This window comes from Henckelia pumila, chromosome 1, assembly GCF_033568475.1.
Source record: "Henckelia pumila isolate YLH828 chromosome 1, ASM3356847v2, whole genome shotgun sequence".
Taxonomy (NCBI): domain Eukaryota; kingdom Viridiplantae; phylum Streptophyta; class Magnoliopsida; order Lamiales; family Gesneriaceae; genus Henckelia; species Henckelia pumila.
The window spans coordinates 60741597-60751007 of record NC_133120.1 but is presented as its reverse complement, the minus strand read 5'-3'; the positions used below and the strand labels follow the sequence as shown (position 1 = coordinate 60751007).

Here is a 9411-nt window from a genome sequence, read left to right as displayed (position 1 = left end):
GAAAAAAGCTCGAATCGAGCTCGAGCCGAGATCGAGCCCTTATTTCTGTCAAACGAGCCGATTCTGAGCCTGATACTGTTCGGCTTGACTCGGCTCATTTACATCCCTACTCTTTTACATGTTTTGTATCCTTTATAATTTCCATACCTTTTTTATCGAATCCTATACTGACTTGAGCGTCGAAGTGGCTTCGTCTTTGGGCGAAGTCATCTCACATGTTTTTTTATAAACAAAAATATTTTGGGATCAAATAGCTCGGCTTATTGAAAAAATTGGTCATTGATTACCGGTTATAGGTAATTTATTTGATACGAAATTTTTGAACGCATCAATTAGCGTCATATGTGGGAACGAAATATAATCCCATGATTGGATCTACCTGGTTGAGTAAAAGATATAAAAAAATAAAATTTTCAATTCATTCATCCGGTGAAAAAAGCTAGTCATGTGGTGATTATGATTCTCCATAAGTGATTCTAATAAGAAGGTCATTGCTAAAATCACTCTTATCATTTATTTATCAAACACTACCCAACTTTGATTTTTAAATTTTCACATTTGTTTCCAAATACTACCAACATTTGATTTTTCTTAACTTTTTTATAATCTATAAATTAATCACTTCTAAAAAATCTTAATCTATTACAAACACTCCCTAAAATTGGAAATTTGTGAATGGATCGTATTTCAATTAACAAAAATAATGGTACAAGAATTTGGCGAGGACAAATGTGATGCCGCTATATATATTTTAATAATGGCCACATTTTCATGCTAGGTTATTTCATCATGGCCCATGTGAATCATCCGCCTATTTGTCTCAGCTTAATTCTAAGCATTTACTAATTAGATATATTAAGTAATTTATTCATGCATCCACTTGAGAAATGAAATTAAAGCATTTTGTTTTGCCAAAATACCGTTCAAAACTTTTTTTTTAAGAGTGTTTGCAATAGATTGTGCTTTTGTAGAAGTGATTAATTTATAGATTATAAAAAAGTTAAGAAAAATCAAAAGTTGGTAGTGTTTGGAAACAAATGTGAAAATCTAAAAATCAAAGTTCGGTAGTGTTTGATAAATAAATGATTAGAGTGCTTTTAACAATGTCCTTCTTATTAGAATCACTTTTGGAGAATAATAATCACCACATGACTAGATTTTGGATTTCAATTAAGTTGAGCATAAGCTAACACATAATTTAGGTTAAAAAACACACAAAAATGATTTTTTTAAGCCAAAAGCTAAAATTCACTTTTTTTTAGTGATTGCAAACACTTCATTAGTTTAGTTGGACTTCCCTGAACTAGTCCATGCTTAAATTAATCGGGTTCATTTACCAGGGACTCAGTTGTTCGGTATATAAGAATTATGATAGCAGAAGATGTAAGTCAGAAAGACTGATAAAGTCATCGTGTATCTCACATGTAAATTAAAATATTTTGTTCGTTCTCAGTTTATGAAATTTAGGTCCAATAATTTTACCTTATGAATATAATGGTTTCAATTATGTTTTTCTTAATTGAAATTCATTAGATAGCTTTTATTAGAATATTTATGCAATAGAAGGAAGTAAAAAAAAGTAATTGATTTCTTGATAACCTCGGGTCGTCCTTTTACGCTAAAACTGATGTGTTGGTTTGGTGGTTTGATGATGACATATCCATGAATTAACACCTTTTTCATTTTGGGCTGAATTTATCAATGGGAATTGCTAAAGTTCGATACTTTTATCGTGTTGAATTAAATCATTTTTTTAGATATATTCTCATCGGTTTTGTACAACTATTTACTTTTGCATCTCAACAGAAATTTATGTGATGCATCATTTTGCGAACTAATCATCATTTTGCTAGTGTTTCGTAATATTTTACTACTCGAGTTTTGATGTCTTTTATATCTCACTTTCATTATGCCAAGTTTTACGGGTTCGGGATTTCATCATTATTTGAACAATGATATTTCATAATAAATTTCTTAGGCTTCATTATTTCAAATATCATATATTATTATTATTTTGGGTCTCTTGTGTCTTGTTTTTTGGTGTTTTATAACTCTTATTTCAGTGTTTCTTCAGACTCAGTTCACCTTGCAAGGGCTCAACTTATTGTGATTCTTACTATCAGACACCTTAGCTTGACACGATGTGATAACTTAGTCAAGCCTACTCGGCAACTCGAGAAATAAATATAAGTCTTTTAATGTTTATATTTTTAGCAAACTATTCTTGTTCTAACACATTTCCAAGCACATATTGAAATAAAGTAAATTACCTTGTATCCTTCGTGATTCTATTACGTGGAAGTGATAATTGTTGTTTCTTGCGATTACAAAAAACTATATTCGATTATTATTGAAACGACCCTAAACCTCTACTGTAAATAAACTTAAATAAAAATGCGGGTTTTTCAAAAATTTCGGCATGACCCATCTGTTTATTTTAAAACCCACCTGACAGAGATAGCAAACAACAAAAGCAACCGACAACACAGATAAACTAGCCCAGAATAAATGAAAGAGAAACTAGGGAAAAAAGTTCAACATCACAAACATCAAAATTTTACAATTTAACCCTCACAGACCAAGAAACAAATCTTAAAAATCATTTCATTTACATTTTCCAAATAAACAAAATAAATATTTCATAACATTTAAGTTTGAATAAACTTCTACGGAAGAATAACATAGGTCGAAGGGATGTGCCGTGTCCGCATCGCAGTCCACTCAAGAGTACATGCCTCTCGATCTCAACAAAGTACAACATGCACCAAGCATAGTAGTGAACCTAAAAACCCATCAAGATTTAAATAATATAGCAAGAGTTCAAAATAATGCATCATACTAAAAATAGTACTAAGTACACTTATGAATCTCACACGAAGAGGAAAAAGTCATAACATGCCCGAAGTAAGAACAATAGCAATATGCGATGGAAAACACATTCATGAATCAATTATCCTTTACTTTTACTTTTGAATTTGGATCCTCGATTGTGACTATGATTTTGATCGATCAATGACTATATTATACAATGCTGGCAAGGAAACCGAGTTCTTTTCGGCCCCACATTGCCCCTCTGATTTGGTAGGGAAGTCGAGATTTCTCCCAACCCCGATCTACACGTCTAATTTGGTAGGGAAGCCGAGATGTCTCCCGATCTACACGTCTCATTTTGGCAAGTGACCCAGGACATCCTCTGACCCATCATTGCACGTCTAAGTCACAATCAACTCACTTCATTCATTAACCTTTCCTTTCATTCAACAATTTCTCATTTCAACATTTATCTTTACAAGCATTCTTTAAATAAGACTTCGGTACTAGAATATAAATGAATTTTGAAGTCACACACGCGAATAAATGGGCGTTGAATAATTTAAATGACATAAACTCAAAAGATAGCATGACATAACTTTTGTGGATGATTGGAGTGTAGGGGAGTACTCTCGGCTTAAAGGCTTTCCTCATTCCACTTAAGTTTACGCTCACAAGGGCTTAACTCGAGCGGTTAACCCGTAAAATCCATAACTCATTCTATTAAAATTCAAAAGACTTTCCGTTCGAACCGGCACTTCAAACACACCTTAAAATACTCTATGACCTGTATTCACATTTTATTATGGCAAAAACAACCCAAAAATCTAGACTCCCGGACAGCCCATAGTCAATAGAAAAAATCTGCTCAAGACACTCCAACTTAAAAAGTACATAACTTAATCGATTTTTATCCGAAATAGGCCCAATTTACACCGAAATGATCCTAACATCACATAAATTAAGAAAATCAGAGGTAGCCCCTGTCCAAACCTCAAACACCGCCCTTATCAGACCTGTTTTCCCGAGATAAGACGAAGTGACAAAAATTTTGTTTTGGTCATCCTCCAACTATAGCTACCCAAACTCATCCCTCAAACTATTATACCTCAAAAACCTTCAAGAACAACTATTAAACATGCTCATACCACCAACTAAAGCCCTTGGACAAGACTCTAGCCCGACGCTACCTTACTTCTCCCCTAACAATAGCCCGACGCCTACAAAACTCCACGGGACGACCATCCAACCTATTTGCCCCATGACCAGCCCTATAACTCATCTCTAACACATCCAAATACACATGTTTAACCCCAAAGAACATACCAAGGCAGCCCCTCCACTCCTTTCATCCATTCATAAAAAATATTTCAATCCAATGCCACAAACTCGATTCAATTTACAACATTTCAAAGCATAAGCATTAAACAACTTGGCCAACACCATGAGGGGCTTAAAAACCATCATACACACACCTCAAGTGACCGAACAATAGCAATATACATACTGATTTTTTATCAATTCGCCAATACATTTCAATTTATGCAAGATTCCCATCTCATTTCAATCCATAAAACATTCTAGCAATGACAGAAGCAAAATTTCGAAATTCAAACCCACCCCTACTGAATTTTCGGTCCATACACACCCCACATGCACAAAATATTTCCAAAAATTTGAAATCAAGGTGAAGAACCAAGATAAATATATGTCCTATGCTTGGGTTTAAAAGAGGAGAAATTCTTGCCTAGACTTTGCAAATCCAAGAAAAGAATAGGGCGGCCAAGGGCTGTGGCTCACGACCAGCAGAAACTTTGGCTCCTCAAGGTGGTCCCAAGGCAGCTGTACGACGGCTGATGGAAGGGGAGGACGGCCGGCGTCTAGGGAGGTGAAGAAATGGTGAAAAACGTGAGAAAATGGGGAGGAGGAAGAGAAGGCGTGAAGTGAGAGAAAATGGGAGAGAGAGGCGGCTAGTGAGTATTTAGGGGCTAGGGTTTAAGTTGTGGTATGATACAATAAGTATATGTATGTATAGGTGTGAGTGTGTGAGAGTAGGGCAAGTTCAAAAGTGCTTTTTGTACTATTAAAATTTTAGCTTGTAGAATTGCCCCTATTTTAAATTTCTAAGTCTAGAATATTTAAATTTAAATGCCAAGAATAAAATTTCACAAGTCCGGGTCAAAAAAGGCTAATTTGGGAAATTAAAAAAAATTACGCGCGAAAATGCGCTTACGAGAATTTTTTCTTGAATGAAAAATTTAAAATAAAGATTTTATTTTATTTTCTTCACCTCTCATGAAATTTAGGTCACCTATATTTAAAATGAAGGATTTTTCCCGCCGTATCCGCCTTTGTCGCGCGCCGAAGCCGGAAGTCCCCAATACAAGCAATTTAAGTAATTAAATTTAAATATTGGCGAAATTAAATTCTAAGAAAACTTAAATCTTTTAAATCACCATGAATTTTATAAATTTAAATATTAAAGCTAATATAGACATGGAATTTAATTTATGAAATTTAGCCGCACAAAAACAAATAAACATTTGAAGAAATTTAAACACTAACTTAGAAATTAAAATCAATACTTTAGTTATTTTGATGTCACGATGTTAAATAAAATATTTAAATAATAAACAGAGCGATTAAAATAATTTAAATAAACTAAATGATTGTTTAAAAGTCATGTAAATAAAATACACAAGCGAAATAAAAATCTTTAAAACGACTTGGACGTTTAAAAGGTATTTAATAAATAAACTAGACATTTAAAATTATTTAAAATAACTAATCGCTAAATTTAAGTTATTTAAAATAAATAAGTTGGACAATAAATATTTAAATGAATAAGCTAAACAGTTAAAATCATTTAAATAACTATCCAATAAACTTAAATTATTTTAAATAAATAAACGAGATAGTTAGGATCATTTAAACAAATAAACTAAATAATTAAAATCATTTAATTAAGAAAATTTAAACATTTACAATATTTAAAACAATTAAGTTGCACATAAAAATCATTTTGACAAATAAATTTAAACAATTAAAAGCATTAATTAATTATTTAGTACAATAAAAATAGCTTAAATAAATAATTAATATTTTATTAACAAATAATTAAGATAAAGAATTTTAAATCGATGAAAATTAAAAATAATAATCACAATATTTATTTAATTTAATGCATGCGATTTAATAGATTGGATTTTTAGGCGCTACAATTATACATGTCATAAATACTGCTCTTACTCTTTCACCCACACTTACTTCTCAATTTTATGTCATTATCTCATGTAGATCGAGTTTCTCAAACTCTAAATCTTTTAGTAGAAATATCTTCACATCTTGACCTGCTTCACATGCTTGGAAACTGATCAATATCGGATGTGGGATATCTCATAATAATTTTATGTGAGGCCATGTGTTTAATTAATCTGATATTGTATTGTACTCCTATTGCATTGTATATTTTGTTTGAGTCTTTTTACAGATATCGTGCGTGCAATCTCGTAATAAGGCTCTATTCTACAACATCGGGCGTGCAATCTCACAGTAAGGATCTATTCTATGACATATCGGGCGTACAATCTCGCATTAAGACCTTATTTTACGATATCAGGCATGTCATATAGCAATAAGGCCCTAATCTATGGCTCAACACTTTATAAGCCCAAAAAAGCTTGACAAATTACAAAAAGCCCGACCAGCTCGGCATCATGTAAGCCCACGCCACTCGTGGTCACCCTAAAATCCCGATCCGTTCAACACCGTGTAAGCCCACATCACTCGTGGTCACCCTAAAACCCGACTATCTCGGCACTGTGTAAGCCCATGCCACTCGTGGCCACCCTAAAAATCCTGATCAGCTCGACACCATGTAAGCCCACGCCACTCGTGGCCATCTTAAAAGTTCGACAACTTGGCACTGTGTAAGCCCACGCCACTCCTGGCCACCCTAAAAAGCTCGATCCATTCGGCACTGTGTAAGCCCATGCCACTCGTGGTCACCCTAAAAAGCCCGATCCGTTCGACACCGTGTAAGTCCACTCCACTCGTGGCCCGCCCAAAATTCCAACCAGCTCGCTACTTTTTAAGCCCATGGCACTCGTGGCCACCCTAAAATCCCGACCAGCTTGACACTGTGTAACTCATGCCACTCGTGGCCACCTTAAAAGCCCTACCAGCTCTGCAAAATATAAGTATACGTCACTCGTGGCCATCCTAAAAGCTCGGCCAGCTCGGCATCATGTAAGCCCACGCGAAATGTGGCTGCCCCCAAAAGAGCCCGACTAGTTCGGCACTATGTAAGTCCACGCAAAACGTGGTTGTTCCCAAAAAAACCTGACGAACTCGGCACCTAAAGTCCATTAACTTGGCACATACATAAGCCCCACCACACGCTCGGCAACAAAAATTATTATATATGGCTCTTTATTTGAGCTCGGTTTCATCAGATTATCGTATATTGTTGTTTATTTGAGTTCAGTTTCATCAGATTGTCGTCTATTGCTCTTTATTTGAGCTTGGTTCTAGCCAAATCTTTAGATATTTATTTGAGATGGACTTTCAAACAGCTCGGATCATCGTTGTATCAGACTATATTTCTGTTTGGACTCTTAATTATGGTATTCTTAGACATGTATTTTTACTCTGGATCTCTACGGACTTCTTGCGGCAATCAGTATTTTCTTGGACTCCGTCTTATGCTCAATTTTTGTTGGTTTGGGTATCCTGACCCGAATTTTTATTGAGCGTTATAATCAATATGGGCTCTTTTGACGACTCTTTATCGACTATGCATGAAAGATCATTTTGTTATTTATTCAGTATCTGACGACTATATTAGCCACATTATTTGGCACATCTTAGTAAGATCACTCCGTCACGAACGCTCAAAAAATATTTCTAACAACCAGAATATTGTCTTACATGCTCTAAAATATAAAGTCAACAACTTTAAAGTTCCTCCATCATTTCACTCGTCGTCACTTTTTTTCGGGAGGTAGTATTGATGATATGATAAAAATCCTATCATATCTTTATTTATATTTTAGAGATATATCAGAATATTGCATTAATATGCATGGTTCTAGTTGCCTTGTACATTAAAATTTTATATGAAATGAGACTCTCTTCCTATAAATAAGGGGTCTTTAACCCCTTATTACGATAAGCTTTTGCATGCTCATAAAACCTTTTCTACACGTCTTACATACGCCTTTTACCTGCTTTTACACGTCTTTTACATATTTTCTATCCCTTTCAATTTCCATACCTTTTCTATCGAATCCTAAACTGACTTGAGCGCCGAAGTGGCTTCGCCTTTGGGCAAAGTCATCTCATATGTTTTCTTTGATACACATAAATATTTTGGGATCATTCGGCTTGGTATATTGAAGAAATTGATCATTGATTATCGGTTCGAAGTAATTTATTTGATGTAAAATTTTTGAATGCATTAAGTACCTATCGGATAAACTCCAGACTAAGCTTTATATTGGTCGAATTGGGGTGGTTGTGAAGGCTGTACACACACGCATAAACGTTCTAATACGAGAGTTTCACCTCCTGAAATTTAATAAAAATTAGTATATACTTTCTAAAAATAATTTAAAGTTCGCAGTTTGGGTATATTCAATATTTGTGTGATTATGTCTAAAACAAATATATATTTTTCTTAATTGTCGTGTATCCTAAATATATATTCATGATTGGGGATTCCAAAAAATTTAGATAAGGTCACTTCAAATTGATAATATACAGTTTTTTTGAAAAAAATAAAATAAAAAATTGATAACGTAGAATATTATTATTGAAATTTATATACATATATATAATATTATTTATTGAATATGAATATTAGTTTTCATTGTTGCAATTAGAAAAATAATGTATCTTGCATGCAATATACTTATATAGTTATATACATAAACTATTTTTGTTGGGAAACACATTATCGAATTTTTGGTATTAAACAAAATAAATAAAAATAAAAATAAAAGACTAAGTTAAGTAATTTATCTATCCATTTTTGTAAGTGGACAGAGTTGTACTATCTTTCAGAAATTGTTTCCAAGAGTTACGTACATCTCAAAACAACGGATATTTATTGAGATAAACATATACTTTTGTATGAATTTATGACCATTGAAATCAGTGCCTATAAATAAGCTTGAAAGTCAGCTGAAGAAGGCTCTTCAACTTTCTACGCATTCAAGCTATCTTTTGATATGAAACTTTCAGTCGCACATTCAAAAACACAAGTCTACACAACTAATATAGCACACTCATTCAAGTCTTATATCCGATCAATTACGATCACATCGTGCTAAGTTTTTTAAAGTGTAAAGTTCAAATTTTTAAAACCAGTCGAGGATTGTGTATTGTATTTGAGCTAGGTACTAAGAGTTTCAGTCAAGGTAGTGTTAAGTCCTTACTGAATCGGGGTCTAGCAAAACGTTTGTAACACTCAAACCTTCTAGTGTGAACCTTTCCAAAATGAAGAAGGGGTGACATCTGAACATCCAAAAACATATTTTGTGTTATTTCATTTCAGTCGAGCCATCACTTTTGTGTTTTATCTGTTAGTCGACCTCTTTT

General features: G+C 33.6%; 1 long non-coding RNA gene across 1 annotated transcript; it reads right to left on the bottom strand.

The window, feature by feature from the left end:
* Positions 1-2490: 2490 nt before the first annotated feature.
* LOC140875936 (uncharacterized) lies at positions 2491-4789 on the bottom strand. The gene is made up of 2 exons (XR_012148615.1): positions 4559-4789; positions 2491-2782 (listed from the first exon to the last, which is right to left on the bottom strand). It is a non-coding gene; the product is annotated as an uncharacterized lncRNA (long non-coding RNA).
* Between the last annotated feature and the right edge of the window lie 4622 nt (positions 4790-9411).